A 21,216-nucleotide genomic window follows, 5' to 3' on the forward strand; every position below is an offset into this window, starting at 1 on the left:
AATATTGGAGTGGGTAGCCATTCTCTTCTGCAGAGGTTCTTCCCAGCCCAGGGATTGAACTCAGATCTCCTGCATTGCAGGCAGATTCTTTACCATAGATATGAGGCTATAGGTTATCTAATTCTTCTTGAGAAATCCTTAGTAGTTGGTGTCTTTTATGGAATTTTGCCAGTTAAGTTGGCTAATCTGGTTTCATAAAATAATTTATAATATTGCCCCATTATTCTCTTGATACCTATAGAAATCACACTCTCAGTACTGATATTGGTAATTATTACCTTTACTCTATTTGTTCAGATAAAAATATCTAAAGATTTACTGATTTTATTAAATTTCTCAGATAACTTTGTTTTGGTTTCATTTTTTTTTTTTCTGTTTTCTAGCTCACTGATTTCTAGTCTGATCTATATTATTTCTTCTGCTTCCTGACATTTCCTCATCTTTTTCTAGTTTCTTAAGTTGGAACCTGAGGCCATTGGTTTAAGATCTTTTCTAATATAAATATTTGGTGCTATGCATTTCCCTCTAAATGCTGCTTTGATCAGCATCTCATAAATATTAATATATTGTGTTTTCATTTCATCCAGTTCAAAATACTTTCAAATTTCAATTTTTATTTATTTTTTGACAAACAGGTCATTTAGAAATGTGTTATTTGTTATTTATTTTCCAAATATTTGAGGATTTTAACATCTTTATCTGTTATTTATTTCTAATTTTCTTCCACTGTTCTTAGATAACATATATTCTATATGATCTGAATCCTTCTACATTTATTGAGTTTATTTTTGTGATCCAGAATGTGTTTATATTGATAACATCCAATGTACACTTTTTAAAAAGTGTACTCTATTGTTGGATGGCAATGTTCTATAAATGTCAACCAGGTAAAGTTGGTTTATAGTGTTGTTCAACAGGAATTGAACCTGGATCTCCTGCATTGCAGGCAGAGTCTTTACTGTCTGAGCCATCAGGGAAGCCAATCTTTACTGGAACCTAATTTTAAGCAGACTTTTTTTTTGTTTGTTTGTTTGTTTTTTTAACTTTACGATATTGTATTGGTTTTGCCATATATCAATGAATCCGCCACAGGTATACATATGTTCCCAATCCTGAACCCTCCTCCCACCTCCCTCCTCCCTCCCCATACCATCCCTCTGGGTCATCCCAGTGCTCCAGCCCCAAGCATCCAGTATCGTGCATCGAACCTGGACTGGCGATTCGTTTCATATATGATATACATGTTTCAATGCCATTCTCTCAAATCATCCCACCCTCTCCCTCCCCCACAGAGTCCAAAAGACTGTTCTATACATCAGTGTCTCTTTTGCTGTCTCGTATACAGGGTTATTGTTACCATCTTTCTCAATTCCATATATATGCATTAGTATACTGTATTGATGTTTTTCTTTCTGGCTTACTTCACTCTGTATAATAGGCTCCAGTTTCATCCACCTCATTAGAACTGATTCAAATGTATTCTTTTTAATGGCTGAGTAATACTCCATTGTGTATATGTACCACAGCTTTCTTATCCATTCATCTGCTGATGGACATCTAGGTTGCTTCCATGTCCTGGCTATTATAAACAGTGCTGCGATGAGCACTGGGGTACACGTGTCTCTTTCAATTCTGGTTTCCTCGGTGTGTATGCCCAGCAGTGGGATTGCTGGGTGGTATGGCAGTTCTATTTCCAGTTTTTTAAGGAATCTCCACACTGTTCTCCATAGTGGCTGTACTAGTTTGCATTCCCACCAACAGTGTAAGAGGGTTCCCTTTTCTCCACACCCTCTCCAGTATTTATTGCTTGTAGACTTTTGGATCGCAGCCATTCTGACTGGTGTGAAATGGTACCTCATAGTGGTTTTGATTTGCATTTCTCTGATAATGAGTGATGTTGAGCATCTTTTCATGTGTTTGTTAGCCATCTGTACGTCTTCTTTGGAGAAATGTCTATTTAGTTCTTTGGCCCATTTTTTGATTGGGTCATTTATTTTTCTGGAATTGAGTTGTAGGAGTTGCTTGTATATTTTTGAGATTAGTTGTTTGTCAGTTGCTTCATTTACTATTATTTTCTCCCATTCTGAAGGCTGTCTTTTCACCTTGCTTATAGTTTCCTTTGTGGTGCAGAAGCTTTTAAGTTTAATCAGGTCCCATTTGTTTATTTTTGCTTTTATTTCCAATATTCAGGGAGGTGGGTCATAGAGGATCCTGCTGTGATGTATGTCGGAGACTGTTTTGCCTATGTTCTCCTCTAGGAGTTTTATAGTTTCTGGTCTTATGTTTAGATCTTTAATCCATTTTGAGTTTATTTTTGTGTATGGTGTTAGAAAGTGTTCTAGTTTCATTCTTTTACAAGTGGTTGACCAGTTTTCCCAGCACCACTTGTTAAAGAGATTGTCTTTTATCCATTGTATATTCTTGCCTCCTTTGTCAAAGATAAGGTGTCCATAGGTGCGTGGATTTATCTCTGGGCTTTCTATTTTGTTCCATTGATCTATATTTCTGTCTTTGTGCCAGTACCACACTGTCTTGATGACTATGGCTTTGTAGTAGAGCCTGAAGTCAGGTAGGTTGATTCCTCCAGTTCCATTCTTCTTTCTCAAGATCGCTTTGGCTATTCGAGGTTTTTTGTATTGCCATACAAATTGTGAAATCATTTGTTCTAGCTCTGTGAAGAATACCATTGGTAGCTTGATAGAGATTACATTGAATCTATAAATTGCTTTGGGTAGTATACTCATTTTCACTATATTGATTCTTCCAATCCATGAACATGGTATATTTCTCCATCTATTAGTGTCCTCTTTGATTTCTTTCACCAGTGTTTTATAGTTTTCTATATATAGGTCTTTAGTTTCTTTAGGTAGATATATTCCTAAGTATTTTATTATTTTTGTTGTAATGGTGAATGGAATTGTTTCCTTAATTTCTCTATTTTCTCACTATTAGTGTATAGGAATGCAAGGGATTTCTGTGTGTTGATTTTATATCCTGAAACTTTACTATATTCATTGATTAGTTCTAGTAATTTTCTGGTGGAGTCTAAATTTATGTAATGTACTTTTAATTGAAGTATGGTTGATTTACAATGTGTTAGTTTCTGCTATAAAGCAAAGTGATTTAGTTTATATCTATATAGTTTCATTTTTGTATATTATAGGATATTGAACATAATTTCCATTCTCTACAATAGGAACTTGTTGTTTATTCCTTAAAAATATTGTGTGAGTGAAAGTCACTCAGTTGTGTCTGGCTCTTTGTGACTGCATGGACTATACAGTTCATGCAATTCTCCAGGCCAGAATACTGGAGTGAGTAGTCTTGCCCTTCTCCAGGGGATCTTCCCAACACAGGGATAGAACCCAGGTCTCCCACATTGTAGGCGGATTCTTTACCAGCTGACCCACAAGGAAAGCCCAAGAATACTGGAGTGGGTAACCTTCTCCAGGCCAGAATACTGGAGTGGGTAGCCTTGCCCTTCTCCAGTGGATCTTCCTGACCCAGGAATCAAACCAAGGTCTCCTGCATTGCAGGTAGATTCCTTACCAACTGAGCTATTACGGAAGCCCTTAATAATATTTGCATCTGCTAATCCCAAACTCCCAATCCATCATCCCCTCCTTTGACCCAGCAATCCCACTTCTTGACATATATTCAGGCAAAACTATAATTTGAAAAGATACATGCACCCCTATGTTCTCAACAGCACTATAGCCAAGACATGGAAGCAACCAAAACATCTACCAACCAATGAATGGATAAAGACGTTGTGGTATATATATACAATGAAATACTACTCAGCCATTAAAAGGAATGAAATAATGCCATTTGCAGCTACATGGATGGACCTAGAGATCGTCATACAAAATGGAGTAAATCAGAAATATTAAGGCAAATGCTACATGATAACACTTACATGTGGAATCTAAGTAGTCATTGTAAACACCTACTTTTTTTTCTGCTGCCGTTAAGCTTCATAAATTCATCTCCAAATTATCTCTTGGATGTATTTATTTCTCCCCATTATCACTGAATTCTCTGTAGTTTTAAACCACCCACTTTTCCTCTTGATTTGCTATACCAGTGATCACCAATGGGTTTTCCTCTTTTCACTTGTTTGAACCATGTCCTATTCTATCCATCTGATTACCAAGGAAACTTCTATAAAAGTACAACCACATCATATCATTTCTTCCACCTTTAAGACCTCATAATGCTTCTGCTTATTTAAAGTTACCATAAAAGCATGAGGAGATAAGCCACAAATTGGAAGAAGATATTTGCAACGAATCTGGAGAAGACAATGGCAACCCACCTCCGGTACTCTTGCCTGGAAAATCCCATGGATGGAGGAGCCTGGTGGGCTGCAATCTATGGAGTCGTGAAGAGTTGCACACAACTGAGTGACTTCACTTTCACTTTTCACTTTCATGCATTAGAGAAGGAAATGGCAACCCACTCCAGTGTTCTTGCCTGGAGAACCCCAGGGATGGGGGAGCCTGGTGGGCTGCCATCTATGGGGTCACATGGAGTCAGACACAACTGAAGCAACTTAGCAGCAGCAACAGCAGTCAAAAAATTATCTGGAATATGTTATTTTAAAAAAATTTTTTATTCAAGTATAGTTGACTTACAATGTTTGTGTTAGTTTCAAGTGTACAGAAAAGTGAATCAGTTAACATATATTCACTCTTTTTTAGATTCTTTTCCCATACAAACCATTACAGAGTTTTCGGTAGAGTTCCCTGTGCTATACAGTAGGTCCTTACTAGTTATCTATTTTGTATATAGCAGTGAGTGTAAGTCAGTCTTCCAATTTATCTCTCCCCCCTTAAACTCTGATAACAATAAGTTTGTCTTCTACATCTGTAACTGTCTCTGTTTTGTAGATAAGTTTATTTTTACCCTCATTTTAGATTTCACATATAAAAGATAGCATATGATATTTGTCTTTCTCTGACTTCACTCAATATCAATCTCTAGGTCCATTCATATTCCTGAAAATGGCATTATTTCATTCTTTTTTATGGCTGGAGGAGGAGGGAAAGATTGGGAGTTTGAGATTAGCAGATGTCAACTGTTATATATATTTTAGATGGATAAACAAGAAGGCACTACTGTATAGCACAGGGATATACTCAATATAAACCTCAGTATACTCAATATATACTGTAATAAACCATAATGAAAAAGAATATATATATATACACACACACACACACACAACTAAATCACTTTGCTCTACACCTAAAACTAACACATTGTAAATCAACTATACTTCACAAATTTTTTTTAAGGGAAAAATAAAATGAATGAATTACAGAAACTGATACCATTATCAGTTCAGTTCAGTTCAGTTGCTCAGCCACGTCCAACTCTTTGCAACTCCATGGACTGCAGCATGCCAGGCCTCCCTGTCCATCACCAACTCACGGAGCTTGCTCAAACTCGTGTCCTTTGAGTTGGTGTTGCCAACCAACCATCTTATCTTCTGTCATCCCCTTCTCCTCTCACCTTCAAACTTTCCCAGCATCAAGGTCTTTTCAAATGAGTCAGTTCTTCACATCAGGTGGCCAAAGTATTGGAGTTTCAGCTTCAGCATCAGTCCTTCCAATGAATATTCAAGACTGATTTCCTTTAGGATGGACTGGTTGGATCTCCTTTCAGTCCAAGGGACTCTCAAGAGTCTTCTCCAGCACACAGTTCAAAAGCATCAATTCTTTGGCAGTCAGCTTTCTTTATAGTCCAATTCTCACATCCATACATGACTACTGGGAAAACCATAGCTTTGACTAGACAGACCTTTGCTGGCAAAGTAATGTCTCTGTTTTTTAATATGCTGTCTAGGTTTGTCATAGTTTTCCTTCCAAGGAGCAAACATCTTTTAATTTCATGGCTGCAGTCATCATCTGTAGTGATTTTGAAGCCCAAGAAAATAAAGTCTTTCACTGTTTCCATTGTTTCCCCATCTATTTTCCATGAAGTGATGGGACTGGATGCTGGATTTTCATTTTTTGAATGTTGAGTTTTAAGCCAGCTTTTTCACACTCCTCTTTCACTTTCATCAAGAGGCTCTTTAGTTCTTCTTCACTTTCTGCCATAAGGGTGGTGTCATCTGCATATCTGAGGTTATTGATATTTCTCCCTGCAATCTTGATTCCAGCTTGTGCTTCTTCCAGTCCAGCATTTCACATGATGTACTCTGCATATAAGTTAAATAAGCAAGGTGACAATACATATTGATACCATTAAAGATGATTTTGTCAAACACCATGTAGAGCAGAAACAAGATACAGAAAATTTCAGCCAATATGATATCAATTTCATGAAGCCTAAAAGTAAGCCTCTACAAGTTTACATAGAGACACATACATATTATCCTATTTGGGAGGGTGAGTAAGTGTAAGTGAGGTAATTTATTGGGAGTTGATCCTAGCAAACACCAGTAGGAGAGAAGGGAAGTGAGAAGAAAAAGAAGACAGCCAATCAGTTCAGCTCAGTTCAGTCGCTCAGTCGTGTTTGACTCTTTGCGACACCATGAACCACAGCACACCAGGCCTCCCTGTCCATCATTAACTCCCAGAGTCCACCCAAATCCATGTCCATTGAGTCAGTGATGCCATCCAACCATCTCATCCTCTGTCGTCCCCTTCTCCTCCTGCCCTCAATCTTTCCCAGCATCAGGGTCTTTTCAAATGAGTCGGCTCTTCACATCAGGTGGCCAAAATATTGGAATTTCAGCTTTAACATCAGTCCTTCCAATGAACACCCAGGACTGATCTCCTTTAGGATGGACTGGTTGGATCTCCTTGCAGTCCAAGGGACTCTCAAGAGTCTTCTCCAACACCACAGTTTAAACGCATCAATTCTTCTGCATTCAGCATTTTTTACAGTCCAACTCTCACATTCATATATGACCACTGGAAAAACCATAGCCTTGACTAGACGGACCTTTGTTGACAAAGTAATGTCTCTGCTTCTTAATATGCTGTCTAGATTGGTCATAACTTTCCTTCCAATAAGTGTGCAGTATTAAGCCATTTACCACCATCGGAGATGAATTCTGCAGAAATACTCTGTCCCAGCATATCTCACTAGGTGAGGGAGCTGGTGTATTGACATACCAATTCCTATCTATCTTTTTTGAGGGGTTTCTGGGATGAGGTGTTAATTTCCAGGGCATCTAGCCAGTCACAATGGGGACAAAACGGACACTGATGGCCAGAGAAAGTCTCAGGCAAAACAGAGAATGCCATTTCTGGAAACAAAATTGATCTCAAGACTGCACTGAAATGGAAAGGGCAAATGGATGGGGGCAGAGTGCTGACTGTGTGGTTGCTGTACATAGTGGATGGAGAGCATAAACCCAGTGGAGGAATGAGCATTTTGTATCAGGTATAGAGCTTACTCTTGAGAGACAAGAAGGGGATTTAATGAGGAGAGACACACATACAATGATCCCTTCATTTCCTGCTGGTGGTAGGTACCAGCAAGAAACAGTAGACACAGTCAGTGGGGTAAATCGAGGAACTGTTTACAAAGGTAAGGATAGGGTGCTGGGAGACCACAAGGTTCTCAGGGTTTTCCCTACCAGGTGGGCTACAGCAATAAGGGCAGGGGAGCAGTTCCAGGAACCTGAATTCAGGAAGAACCTGGCTATAGGGTGGGAGCCAGGGGATAAACCTGCCCTCACACATTGTTTGCTCCAGTCTTTGAACCCAACAGGAAGCCAGAAGGAGGTGCAGAGGAGTCAGCCTCTAGGGCACAGGTCAGGTGAAGGGTGGAGAGAGGATCTGCAGACAAAAAGACATTGAGCACATCTCTTTGGTGCAGGTTGTAGTATTTTTCGTATTGCTGAATGCCTTACATACTACTGAATACATTTTCAAAATACATCTTTCATGAAGTGTTTTTTTATTTCGGCACTAGGCTGTGTCCAACTCTACAACCCTACGGACTGTAGCCCAATAGGCCTCTCTGTCCATGGAATTTCCCAGGCAAGAATACTGGAATGGGTTGCCATTTCCCGACCCAGGGATAGATGTCTCCTGCATTGTAGGGAGATTCTTGACCACTGAGCCACCGGGGATGCCGTTCTTGTAAGTTGCTTGTTCATAAAAAAACAAAACCTAAAACGGCCACCCAGTCTGCATTCCAGTCCAGGTTCACAGTTTCAACCATATCAGTCCCCTTTCTCTCTCTTGTCTCCACTGGGCTCCTGTGTAGTCCGAGGTATCTTCCACTCTATCCTGTCTCAGAGTTTCCATGCATGCTGTTTCTTTGGCATAAAATATTTTCTCACTTTATCGTTGCTCAGCCCACCTTTAAGCCTCAGGCTCCAGTTTAAAGGTTTCACTCCAAAGATGCCTTTCCCATTCCCTGGAATCCCTAAAGTCCACTTGGTGGGTACATCTGTGTGTGTACACTTTCATAGTTTATTTACAAAACCACAGCATCACCATTTATCTAATGGCCAAAACCTCCTTGGATCTAGGGGAGCACAGACAATATAAGAAACTTGGTTTTATTCATCATACAACACCTCCCACCCCAATAGAGATTGACGCAATATTCAAGCCTCACTCAGGGACAGAAAATGGCAAAGATTTTGGAAATCATAGTGGTAAATTATCTTGTCCTGGATTGCAACATGTCCCAGGGCCTTTGCTCCTTGTAGAATCCATGCCTAATATCATTGCCTCAAAAGCTTGGAAAGTCTAAAGTTACCAAAGCAAAGCTTACCTCTCAGGGAACCTGGGTGGCCATCAGAAGGTGGAGCAGCATGGCTTTGGAAATCCAGAAAAAATTAGTTGGGGTAAAGACAAAAAAGAACAAATTATAAACCCAGAAGGTTTAACATTCAGTCTTTTGCGTTATGCCTAATAGAGATGGGTGATGCATGAGAATGCAGGAGACAAGCATTTGCATCCATAATTGTAATTCTGTCTCCCTATTAGGCATCATTGTGGCTAATATTAAGCCTCGGAATATCAAGTCAACTTTCTGCAATAACCAATGACCATATTTCAGTAATTACAAGCCTGCCATTCTCTTACAATGGGATCAGATCTACCTCCACCTCCCGAGAGCCAAGCATGGTGCCTGATTTATAATGGCAATTGATTATTTACTGAAATATAGAGTCTGCAGTCAGATACCTGCCCACAGCCAGGAGTCTATTGAATGGAGACAGCCACTAAGCACAGAAATGAAATCTACTTCACGTCAGTAAAAAAGCGTTTTCTGTCCAACAATAGGACCAAAGACACAATAATAGTTTAAATCGAATGAAACAGTAGGGGAGAGGGCCTAAGGGAGGATGGGGGAGTGAGCTAGAGACCCTGCCAGAATCCAGAGCCTGGGCCAACCCCGACCTTGACATCCTTGTAGCCAAATTAGCTTTGGGGCTGGGGAGATGGAGGGTCCAGGGCTGAGAAATGCCTTCTCAGAATTTCTAGACTCCTTAGGTGACTGGCATCTTCCTCTGCCAGAAACACACATGTGATGGGCATCAGACCATTGAGCCAAAAGGCTGGAGCTGCCACAGCAAGAGACCACTGGGTTATTAAATGGTGACTCTCTTTAAAAGTTACAAATCAATACCCATTCATTGTGTGAAATTTAAACAGTATAGAAATGAGCAACAGAGAAAACGAAAATTACCCAAAATAAGGCAATGGCAACCCACTCCAGTTCTCTTGCCTAGAAAATCCCATGGACAGAGGAGCCTGGGAGGCTGCAGTCCATGGGGTCGCGAAGAGTCGGACACAACTGAGCGACTTCACTTTCACTTTTCACTTTCATTCATTGGAGAAGGAAATGGCAACCCACTCCAGTGTTCTTGCCTGGAGAATCCCAGGGACAGGGGAGCCTGATGGGCTGCCATCTATGGGGTCGCACAGAGTCGGACATGACTGAAGCGACTAAGCAGCAGCAGCAGCAATGAAAAATTACTGCTAACATTTCAAGATTTCCTTCCACATTTCTCTTTCATAAGAATGTGAAGTGTGTGTGTGGTTTTGTCTACACGTTGCGTGTGCTGTGAGCTGTATGTCATTGCTGTGTTGTACATTATCAGTGTAGATGTAATGTGGCTGTGTGTTCTGTGTGGAAAAGGGTTAGTGCCTGTATGTTTGTGTATGGTGGCTATGTGAGTGTGCTGTGGATGTAGCATGTGTAGGCATGGTGTGTATGTTATATGTATCATGTGTGCTATGCTTATGGCGTATCTATTGTTTGTGCCATGTGCTTGAGTCAGTTGTGTGTTATTTTGTGTTTGTGCATCATGTGTATTGTGTGGGCATGTCTGGGAGGTGGGTGAGTGTTGGGTAGGCAGTGTCATTGTGGGTGTGTGTGCTGTGTGTGTGAGTGGCTCTGGGTGTGGCGCAAGTGTCTGTGGGTAGTTGAACAGGCTGTTGGGAAGAACACTGTAGCCATTTCAGAATTAGTCCCTCTTTACTGCAAGTGAGATGGAGTTCCAGGTACCAAATTGATATATATTTTCCTTTAAAACTAAATTCAAACATTTAAAAGCAGGTTTAACAGCTTCCCTGGTGGCTCAAATGGTAAATAATCTGCCTGCAATGCAGGAGAGCTGGGTTCGATCCCTGGGTCAGGAAGATCCCTTGGAGAAGGGCGTGGCAACCCACTTCAGCATTCTTGCTTGGAGAATTCCATGGACAGAGCAGCCTGGAGGGCTACAGTCCATGGGGTCACAAAGAATCGGACACAACTGAGCGATTCACACTTTATTTAATAAATTACATAAAGAGGATAATCCTTTAGGTAGAAGTTTGGGCAACTCTGCACTGAAAGAATTTTGAATCTTCTCATCTTCCAGGATTCCGTGATGAAAATGCTGAGTGTTTCTTCTGGAAACTTAAAAGGCCTATGATGGAATGTATTATACTCTCAGTCTTAATAAATAGCTAAGACAGAATTAGGAGGCCCTCTGACCAGCCAGTCTGGAACTGGCTGGCCTCTCACTGGCCTGCAAGTCTCCAGGCTGGCAGGACTCAGCAGAGAGGACCCAGGTGGCACTGTGTCTGGAAAGCAGACAGCCCAGGCCCCCAAACTGCTAGTGGCGTCTCTTAGTGGCTCTCTTCCTGGGTGAAACCACAATTTCGAGGCTGGAGCACCCATCTCCCCCTTGTTTTGGTCTCTTCACTCTCCCCCCATCTTCCCATGGAAAACATGTACAAGGTTCAGGGCTGCCCCGTGGACTTGGCCCCGATGTGAACCCCAGGTGCCCTTGACTGAGCATCCCTGACACTCGGCTACAACAGGCCATGGAGATACCCACCTCGACCCTCCTCAGACTTCCTTGACCGTCACCGTCAAGACCCCACACCTGTATGGGAATAGAACCTTAAAGAGAGTGGATCGATGCATATGCATAACTGATTCACTTTGCTCTACATGTGAAACTAACACAACACTATAAATCAACAACTTCAATAGAAAAAAAAGAAAAAAGACCTCACAGCAAACATTTTATATGGTGTCTGACAGTTAATGCATTGCTTTTATTCACATTCATGGATTTCCACCAAACCAACCAACACAGGGGATATGACCATTGTGTCAAATCAGGAGCCGTGTGTGTGTGCACGCGCGTGTGTGTGTCAGGAGTGCTAAGGTGATGGTGACTGGTTATCCAGAGTGTTGGGTCATGACACTTCACCTTTGAGTTTCTGATGCTTTGATGGCCAGGTATGGGCTTCGCAGGTGGCTCAGTGGTAAATAATCTGCCTGCAATGCAGGAGACGCTGGTTTAATTCCTGGGTCAGTAAGATCCCCTAGAGTAGGAAATGGCAACCCATTCAAGTATTCTTGCCTGGGAAATCCCATGGACAGAGGAAACTGTGGGCCTATAGTCCATGGGGTGGCACAAGAGTCATACAGGACTTAGCAACTAAATAACTACAACATTCTCTAGTGCCATGTGGTTATTAAGCAACGGAGTTGTCTTTAAAGCCAGGGGCTCTGATCCCAACCCTCCCACACCTTCTGCTGCACCAAGACTTCCCTGAGTGGGTGTGGCCTCTGGGGCTACCCCACCCTGACCTTCCCCATCCCCCACCCAAGCCTCCTTCCCCTGGGAAATACCCTCTCCCTCTGTAGAGTCTTGCACTGGCCACACCTTTCCAGGCAGAGAGCAATTTCTCTCTGAGACAGGCAGGGAACATAATGAATGAATAAGACCTTAAGGAAAAAAGACAGCAAACCATATTTTTCTTTCTTTTGAGATAAAAATAATATGCCTGCACGTCAGAATCTCCCATGACAGAGCTAATGTCCAGGAGCAAAAATGAGAAAATAGCAACCTCCTCTTGCTAATGTGAACATAACAACAGGCCCCTCTGACAACCAAAGAGCCCCAGAAATCCCTTCCGCGCACAGCCACGCTGAGACCTGAGAGTTCTGGCGGAAATTTCTTTCTTGTGCTTCATTCTACTCCTCTTCGTTAAGTACAGCCAGAAAATATCTGTAAAAATTAACCTAAAGCTTAATGGTTTATGTAAGAATGCTTTAATAAAAATATGTTGGCAAGGTTATTGAACTGTACAATAAAACCCTCCCACTCGATACTTTTCAGTCTAATTTCTGTCTAAAGCTTATTCAGCAAACCAAAATGCCAATGCTCTCCTTCAATTTCCACTTCTCTGAACCTGCTAATTTACGAATAAGAAAGGATTTATTTGTGTTATTAGCTACATGGAACCTCATCTCAAAAAAAGTAGCTTTAAATACTGAACTCCTGAGATGCCCCAAGATCCACCAAATATCTGAAGGATGACTTTGATTTTTTTCTGCAAGCTGTGTTTGATTTACATCAATTAGGGCCTCCACATAAGGTATCATATAACAGGAAGGCTAATAACCCAGAAATAACCTCATTAAAAGAGACAGCATATCGGTCTAAACAGAATGAACTCTAAGCAGAAAAATTAGTGACCTGGAAAGTAGCAGGAAGAGGTAATGGCAGTACCAAGAAAAAAAAATACATTCCCGTTAGCAAGTCAAAGGAGAAAGCACCAGCAATAAAGTAAAAATACAATAGAAGCAGAAGCACAATATTTTTTTTAAATGTTTTTAATCTGTTCAAATCTTGGAACATAAAATTTGTTTGCCCCCAGTCAAAAAGAGTCTCTGAAATCATGCCTATATTCCTCATAGCCTCCAACAGGAGACTCTGTGCCCAACCTGTTCAAATGTCAAGTGAACATTGAGTACATCTCTGTGGGCTGGAAGGTTCTGGGGCTCTGAGTTTTTCTACCATCATAAACAGTGTTGAAAGTTGGTGAGCCTCATTTTGACTATTACCAACCCATCCCAGTACATGTAAGGTCTTTTTTGTCACATCAAGATCTGTTCTGTGGCACAAACCATCAGAGGAAAAATGTTCCCCCTCTGCCTCTCCATATCCATTCCTAGTGCCCTCCCCTGGATTCCCACACTATCATAATTTTATATATATAAAGTTTGCCAAGAAAATGACTGTTTCCACGAAGACTCACACATGTGGTTTGGCTAATTTAAAAAGGAAGAAGAAGAAAAGAAAGAAAGACTTAAATCATTTATAATGGCAATAAGACAAACTGAATAGGAGAAAGTATTTGCAATGATATGACCAATAAGGGATTAATATCCAGCATATATAAACAGCTCATACAACTTAACATCAAAAAAAAAAAGAAAGAAAGAAAAAACTTGATTGAAAAATGGGCAAAATAATTGAATAGACATTTCCCAGAGGAAACATAGATGACGAACAGGCACATGAAAAGATGCCCAACATCAGAAAAATGCTCAATCATCAGAAAAATGCAAATCAAAACCACAATGAGATATCACCTCACACCTGCCAGAATGGCTATCATCAAAGTGTCTATAAATAACAAATGTTGGCGAGGATGAGGAGAAAGGGGAATCCTCGAACACTGTTGGTGGGAATGTGAATTGGGGCAGCCACCATGGAAACAATTATGGAGGCTTCTGACAAAACTAAAAATAGAACCACTGAAATACCGAAATTCCACTCCTGGGTGTATATATGGAAAAAACAAATATACTACTTCGAAAGGGTACATTTGCTCCAATGTTTATAGCAGCATAATTTACAATTGCCAACATATGGAAGCAACCTAAGTGTCTACCAAGATAAATGGATAAAGAAGATGTGTTATATATACATATAACACATAATGGAATATATATATATATAATGGAATATTACTCAGCCAAAAAAATGAATGAAATTTTGCCATTTGTAGCAACATAGATGGACTTGGAGGGCATTATGCTAAGTAATGTAAATCCTACGGAGAAAGTCAAATACTGTGTGATACCATTTTTATGTACAATCTAAAAAATACAACACATTAATGAATATAACCAGAGAAGGCAATGGCACCCCACTCCAGTACTCTTGCCTGGAAAATCCCATGGATGGAGGAGCCTGGAAGGCTGCAGTCCATGGGGTCGCTGAGGGTTAGACATGACTGAGCGACTTCACTTTCACTTTTCACTCTCATGCATTGGAGAAGGAAATGGCAACCCACTCCAGTGTTCTTGCCTGGAGAATCCCAGGGACGGGGGAGCCTGGTGGGCTGCCATCTATGGGGTCACACAGAGTCGGACACGACTGAAGTGACTTAGCAGCAGCAGCAGCAATGAATATAAGAGATAGTAGTAAGCAGACTCACAAACATAGGGAACAAACTAGTGGTTACCAGTGAGGAGAGGGAAAGGAGAAAGGCAATAGAGGGGTAAGGGAGTAAGAGGTACAAACTATTAAGTATAAAAGAAAGTACAAGGCTATTACTGTACAACACGGGGAATATAGGCAGTATTTTACAATAGCTATAAATGGATTATAACCCTTAAAATGTGAATCACTATATTGTATGCCTTTAACTTATATAATATTATACAGCAAATATACTTCAATTTTTTAAAAGGATTAAAGAGGACATAAAAAAAGAAGACATGGGAAAAAGAATATATCCGTGCTGGCCTTGAACTCCTAGTACCTGAAGGCTCTCACTCTCCATGGGAGATCCCACAAGACTACATCCAAGTGGTGCTTAATTCCTAAGCTAACAGAGTGATGCCTACACACAAAAAGTAGCTCAGCTTTAAATCGATACGTGTTTCTATATGGCACGTTAAAGCTGGGATTGTAATTGAGTCAGTGGGAACATCCTGGTTATCTCTTACTCAGATTTTCCATTGGCCATTCCTGGGTAAAGCCACCAGACAGAAATCTCTTCTCCAGGAACCCTTGGCTTTGGAGAAATGCTTCAGCAGCAGGAGACTCGGGACCCCAAGTCTTTTCTCAGCCCAAGAAGATCAAAAAGAAAGCCACCCTGAAGAGCAGGAATCAGAGGCCGGGGAGACCCAGGTTACAGGGCTGAGGCCTTGGCCCAAAATGACCCACACTGAGGCCACCAGGGCTTCAGTGCCTTGAGACCAAGCAAGTGCTCTCCTTAGACATTTGGTATGACTCATTAGTCTCCTATGCCACCCTGCTGACATTTGGGTGCATCGGAGTTCAGAGTTGTGGGCTCCCAAGCAGAAGACTAATCTTGGGTAGGGATGTGAAGGAAAAGATGGGAGGAGATGACTGTCTGAAGAAGTCTGGCAGGACATATGGTACTTCCTGCACCCAACCTTCCTGCTCCAATCTGGTCCCCACAAAATCACACAGGATACAGCTCCCAGCCACAATCCTCTTCCTTTCCCAAATGAACCCTCAGATCAGCCTGTCCTTCTCCCCCTATGCAGTCCAAGCTCATTCCTGCCTTCTCACCTTCATCCTCATGCCCCTTCCTGGCCCCTCCATTTCCACCAAGAGCCCTCCTTTCTTTCCTCCTTTTCTTGTGGACACAGCTTCAAGCACCAGCTCCCTCCCCTTCCTGATGACTTTGTCATTTCCAACAACATCTCCTTCCCCCATCCTTTTCTTTTTTGGGTTTCATTCCTTGTGCATGCGTGCTAAGTCACTTCAGTTGTGTATCAGACTCTTTTCAACCCTGTGGACTGTAGCCCGCAGGCTCCTTTGTCCATGGGATTCTCCAAGCAAGAATACTGGAGTGGGTCGCCATGCCCTCCTCCATGGGATCTTCCCAACCCAGGGATCAAACCCTCATCTCTTATGTCTCCTGCATTGGCAGGTGGATTCTTTACCACTAGTGCCACCTGAAGCCCCTAACTACTCCCAAATGATGACTAGATCACATCCTGCTTCTTCAGGACAGGGACTACAAGCTTGGATTCTTGCATCCATCACTCGAGGAGTTTTGTGCAGGGAATTGTGTGAGGACATTTTCAGTAGGAGGACTAAAGTAGGCAGCTGTTGCTGCATTGGACCAGTGCTGGCAAATATTCCTTTATTAAAAAAAAAAATGAAAGCCAGAAATGAGGATGATCTGTGTGAAATCTCCTAGGGTTAGTAACCAGTCCAATAGCAGTTATAAGTACAAGTTGGCCAGCTAGATTCTTGTTGTTATTCAGTCACTAAGTCATGACCACCTCTTTGTCACCCCATGGACTGCAGCACACCAGGCTTCCCTATCCACCACCAACTCCAGATTGCTCAAACTTGTGTCCATTGAGTTGGTGACACCATCCAACCATCTCATCCTCTGTTATCCCCTTCTCCTCCTGCCTTCAATCTTTTCCAGCATCAGGGTCATTTCCAGTGAGTCAGTCCTTTGCATCAGGTGGCCAAAGTATCGGAGTACCAGTGGCCATACCATTGGCCTATAGGCTGTGTGTTCCCTCCCAGGAGATGGAGGGCAGATTTTTGTGGGTACCAGGTGCCCATCTTTCCTGTTGCCTGGGAGTGGAAAGATGTCACAGATTGGGTAGAACATGGGGCCATCTTGCTCTTCATTTCTCAGGAAGAGACAAGGCTTCCTTCTCACGCACCCTCTGCTGGTGGGGACATCTTGGCTTTCCTCACAGCATCATTAAGGCGTAGAAAACAACCCTAAAGTGTTTCATTCAACTCTGTGAGAATTGCCAGAAGAGCTAAGAGCTTCTTAAGCAGATTCCTTCCAAGCCATTTGGGCCCCTTCTATAAATAAAGCTGTAGACAATTTCGGAAAAGCATATTTATTTATCTGATAGATCATAACAGCTCCTTCAGTGCCTTTAGCCTCCTTTAGTCAAGCACTTAGCTCCCTTTCACTTAGTTAGGCCACTTTCTGAGCAACAGAAAATGGTGTTAACCCCTTGGATGAACAGGCACCTGACATGATGGGACCCTGCTTGCAGTGGGCCTCGGCCTGATCTGAGCCATTAACAGGAAGGCGGCAGCAGATGCCAAGGGAAATTATTAATAAGCAGAGGCTGGATGTCTCCAAGCCAGCAAAAACATTTCTAGAGTGGCTAACGGCTAAAGGGAAGGGGTGGAAGAAGGGAGGAGGAAATGGTTTGTCCTTCTCCAAACAGCAGGAAGAAAAAAAAAAGGTAATGGAAAGATGAAGAAGATGGAATCTTTCCCTCTTGGGTTTAAGCTGCCTTGGTTTCTGGACTGTGTTTCGTAGGTTCAAATTTTTGGTTCAAATTGTGCAGAGAAAGGCTCTCTCAGGCTTAACACTATTGATACTTGGGGGCTAGAAAATCCTGGTTGACAGGGGCTGTACTGTGGGTTGTAGGATGCTTTGAGCCTCCCTGGTCTCCACCCACTAGATTCTAGAAGCAGCCTCCTATCCTGGTGTGAGAACCACCTGTCTATAGATATGAACATGTCTATCAGATCAGATCAATCACTCAGTCATGTCCGACTCTTCACGACCCCATGAATCGCAGCACCCCAGGCCTCCCTGTCCATCACCAACTCCCGGAGTTCACCCAGACTCACGTCCATCAAGTCAGTGATGCCATCCAGCCATCTCATCCTCTGTCGTCCCCTACTCCTCCTGCCCCCAATCCCTCCCAGCATCAGAGTCTTTTCCAATGACTCAACTCTTCGCATGAGGTGGCCAAAGTACTGGAGTTTCAGTTTTAGCATCATTCCCTCCAAAGAAATCCCAGGGCTGATCTCCCTCAGAATGGACTGGTTGGATCTCCTTGCAGTCCAAGGGACTCTCAAGAGTCTTCTCCAACACCACAGTTCAAAAGCATCAATTCTTCAGCGCTCAGCCTTCTTCACAGTCCAACTCTCACATCCATACATGACCACAGGAAAAACCATAGCCTTGACTAGACAAACCTTTGTTGGCAAAGTAATGTCTCTGCTTTTGAACATGCTATCTAGGTTGGTCATAACTTTCCTTCCAAGGAGTAAGCGTCTTTTAATTTCATGGCTGCTGTCACCATCTGCAGTGATTTTGGAGCCCAAAAAAATAAAGTCTGACACTGTTTCCACTGTTTCCCCATCTATTTCCCATGAAGTGATGGGACCGGATGCCATGATCTTCATTTTGTGAATGTTGAGCTTTAAGCCAACTTTTTCACTCTCCACTTTCACTTTCATCAAGAGGCTTTTTAGTTCCTCTTCACTTTCTGCCATAAGGGTGGTGTCATCTGCATATCTGAGGTTATTGATATTTCTCCCGGCAATCTTGATTCCAGTTTGTGTTTCTTCCAGTCCAGCGTTTCTCATGATGTACTCTGCATATAATTTAAATAAGCAGGGTGACAATATACAACCTTAACATACTCCTTTTCCTATTTGGAACCAGTCTGTTGTTCCATGTCCAGTTCTAACTGTTGCTTCCTGACCTGCATACAAATTTCTCAAAAGGCAGATCAGGTGGTCTGGTATTCCCATCTGTTTCAGAATTTTCCACAGTTTATTGTGATCCACACAGTCAAAGGCTTTTCCACATGTCTATAGATATGTATATGTATATATATATCTCCACATGTCTATAGCTGTGAACATGTCTATAGATATGAACAAACATGTCTATAGATATGAAAAAACATCCCCTGGGGGAGCAGAATCACTGTTCTTCTGAGAACCACTGAATTAGACACAGAGATGGACTTGAGAATCAATGCAAAAGAAATAGCAGAGATCCAGAGCCTTAGAGAGAGGCAACTCTGGTTCAAGTACCAGTTCCACCACCTTTATGGTGACCTTGGTCAAATTACTTTCCATCTGGGTCTCAACTTTCTCATCTGTAAAGTAGAATGATACTTCCCACACCAACCACATAAGGTTTTGTCAGCATTAAAACATTATTCATATCATGTCCTTGGTACAAAACACCACATAATAAGAAATCAGATATCACCTTACCACTGTAATATTTATTATCAACAAAATGGTCTCTGTCACAACTTAACATACATTTTCCAACCCCTCTAACCAGTTGTCCTCCATCATAAGAAGCATTTGTTATGTGATTGATTAGTAACAACAACCCTCCCCAGTAAAAAGTCATATTTCAGGAAGTCCTGCTACAGGCCTTTAAATCACTTGTATGAGTTAGGACTGGTTATAAGCAACTGGAATCTAGTCTTAAACAGAAGAAAAATATCTTGAATACTATGGGGCAGCTCCAGGCTCCAGAGTGAAAAAGGAAAGCTGTGAAACCAGACTCAGCAAATGGCAGAACCAAGGCAAATCTGAGACTAAGTCGTGGGGGTTAATCCATGCTCCTGTCTGAGCACGGCCTCTGGAATGAAAGTGCCAAGTGTTGTGTTTCTGTTATTGCATAACCCTGTACAAGACTGAAATCCCAGTAGAGATTGTGATTGGCCAAGCTGAGGCCACATGCTCACTCTGGCCAGGGTGGGATGGTAGGGCACTTTGCTTGACAGCCTTCCTAAGGCTGCTCCCCCACAAGGCAGGGTAAAAGGTCCTTTTGGTTTTTTATCATGGCTGTTTGCTTTAATTAATTAATTTATTTGGCTGTGTCTGGTCTTAGTTGCAGTACACAGGATCTTCTTTGCACCATGTGGGACCTTTCGTTGCGGCACACAGACTCTCTAATTGGAGCAAGGGCTCTCTAGTTGTGGCTCATGACTTTAGTTGCTCCACAGCATGTGGGATCTTAGTTCCCTGACCAAAGATCTAATCTATGTCCCCTGCATTGCAAGGCAGATTCTTAACCACTGGACTATCAGGGAAGTCTTGGAAAGGACCTTTTCTAATAAAAAATGGAGTATCACTAACTGCCGCTCCCCACCCCCTGCAAAAAGGAGGCTGAATGGGCAAGATCAACAAATGCTCTGTACCCCAAAATGCACCTGTCTGCCCTTTGCTGGGACCATTGCTGTGTGTTGCTTTAGCACAGAATGCAAAAGTACCCCTCTGTACTTGACCACAACCTCCCAAAGAAGACGCCAATCCTTTAGGCAGTTCTGACATCCCCACAAAAGAAGGCCACACACGGTTAGAGAAGGTGACAAGGCTTCTATTTCCTCCTATGAAAGCTGGGGCACTTTGTCCTCTGGCCAGCAGCACCACCCAGCATCACTCCATCCTCTGTGCTCTTAGACCTGTGCCCCAGACCCTCCTCCAGTCTGCACTTCCTCCCCTGCCCCAGAGAGACAGAATCCAGCCTCTTCATTCAGCCTTCCCCACCCCCATCCCATCCCCACACATGTTTGATTCTCGCCTCTGAACATGAATGTGGGCTTGATACAACCACATCTGGATGTAAGTCCCTGGAGCTAATTAATTGAGAGCCTCCTTTATTAAATCAACCCACGGAGAAGCACAGGAATGAACATGGCCTCCGTGGGGTTGAAGCTGAGTATTGAGCCAAGTGAGAGGGAGGGCTGGCAGGTTTGGAGCTATTGATTTGTCAAGACGCGAAACCCAACCTGAGAGGCATCCTTTCTGCTGAGGTTACCATTTAGGCCGGAAGATGCTCTTGGCACTAAAGCATGGCATGAAAGCTTCCCTTAGATGGCAGGATAAGGGAAATGTTAGACACGCAGAGAGAACAACTTGGCACCTGAGATTTATTAATATTTTAGATGTGGAAGGCATGCGTCCCAGGGCTAACTCATGGCTTGCTGAGCAAGAATCCAGGTAAACAAATTCACAACATCATTAAAAACAAAAGCCTCACCTTTGCATTGTTGTTCCTTCATCAGATAAAGATGATGAGCTAATTACTCAGATAAAAGCCATATCTTTCAGACAAAAGGATGAAAGGGCTTAGCTGTGTGTCTGTGGTTTCTCCATCATAACATCCTTGGGGGACAAAACTTAAATCATAATTTTATTAATGACATACAAAG

The sequence above is a fragment of the Bubalus bubalis genome, chromosome 18, assembly GCF_019923935.1.
Source record: "Bubalus bubalis isolate 160015118507 breed Murrah chromosome 18, NDDB_SH_1, whole genome shotgun sequence".
In the NCBI taxonomy this organism is placed as follows: Eukaryota; Metazoa; Chordata; class Mammalia; order Artiodactyla; family Bovidae; genus Bubalus; species Bubalus bubalis.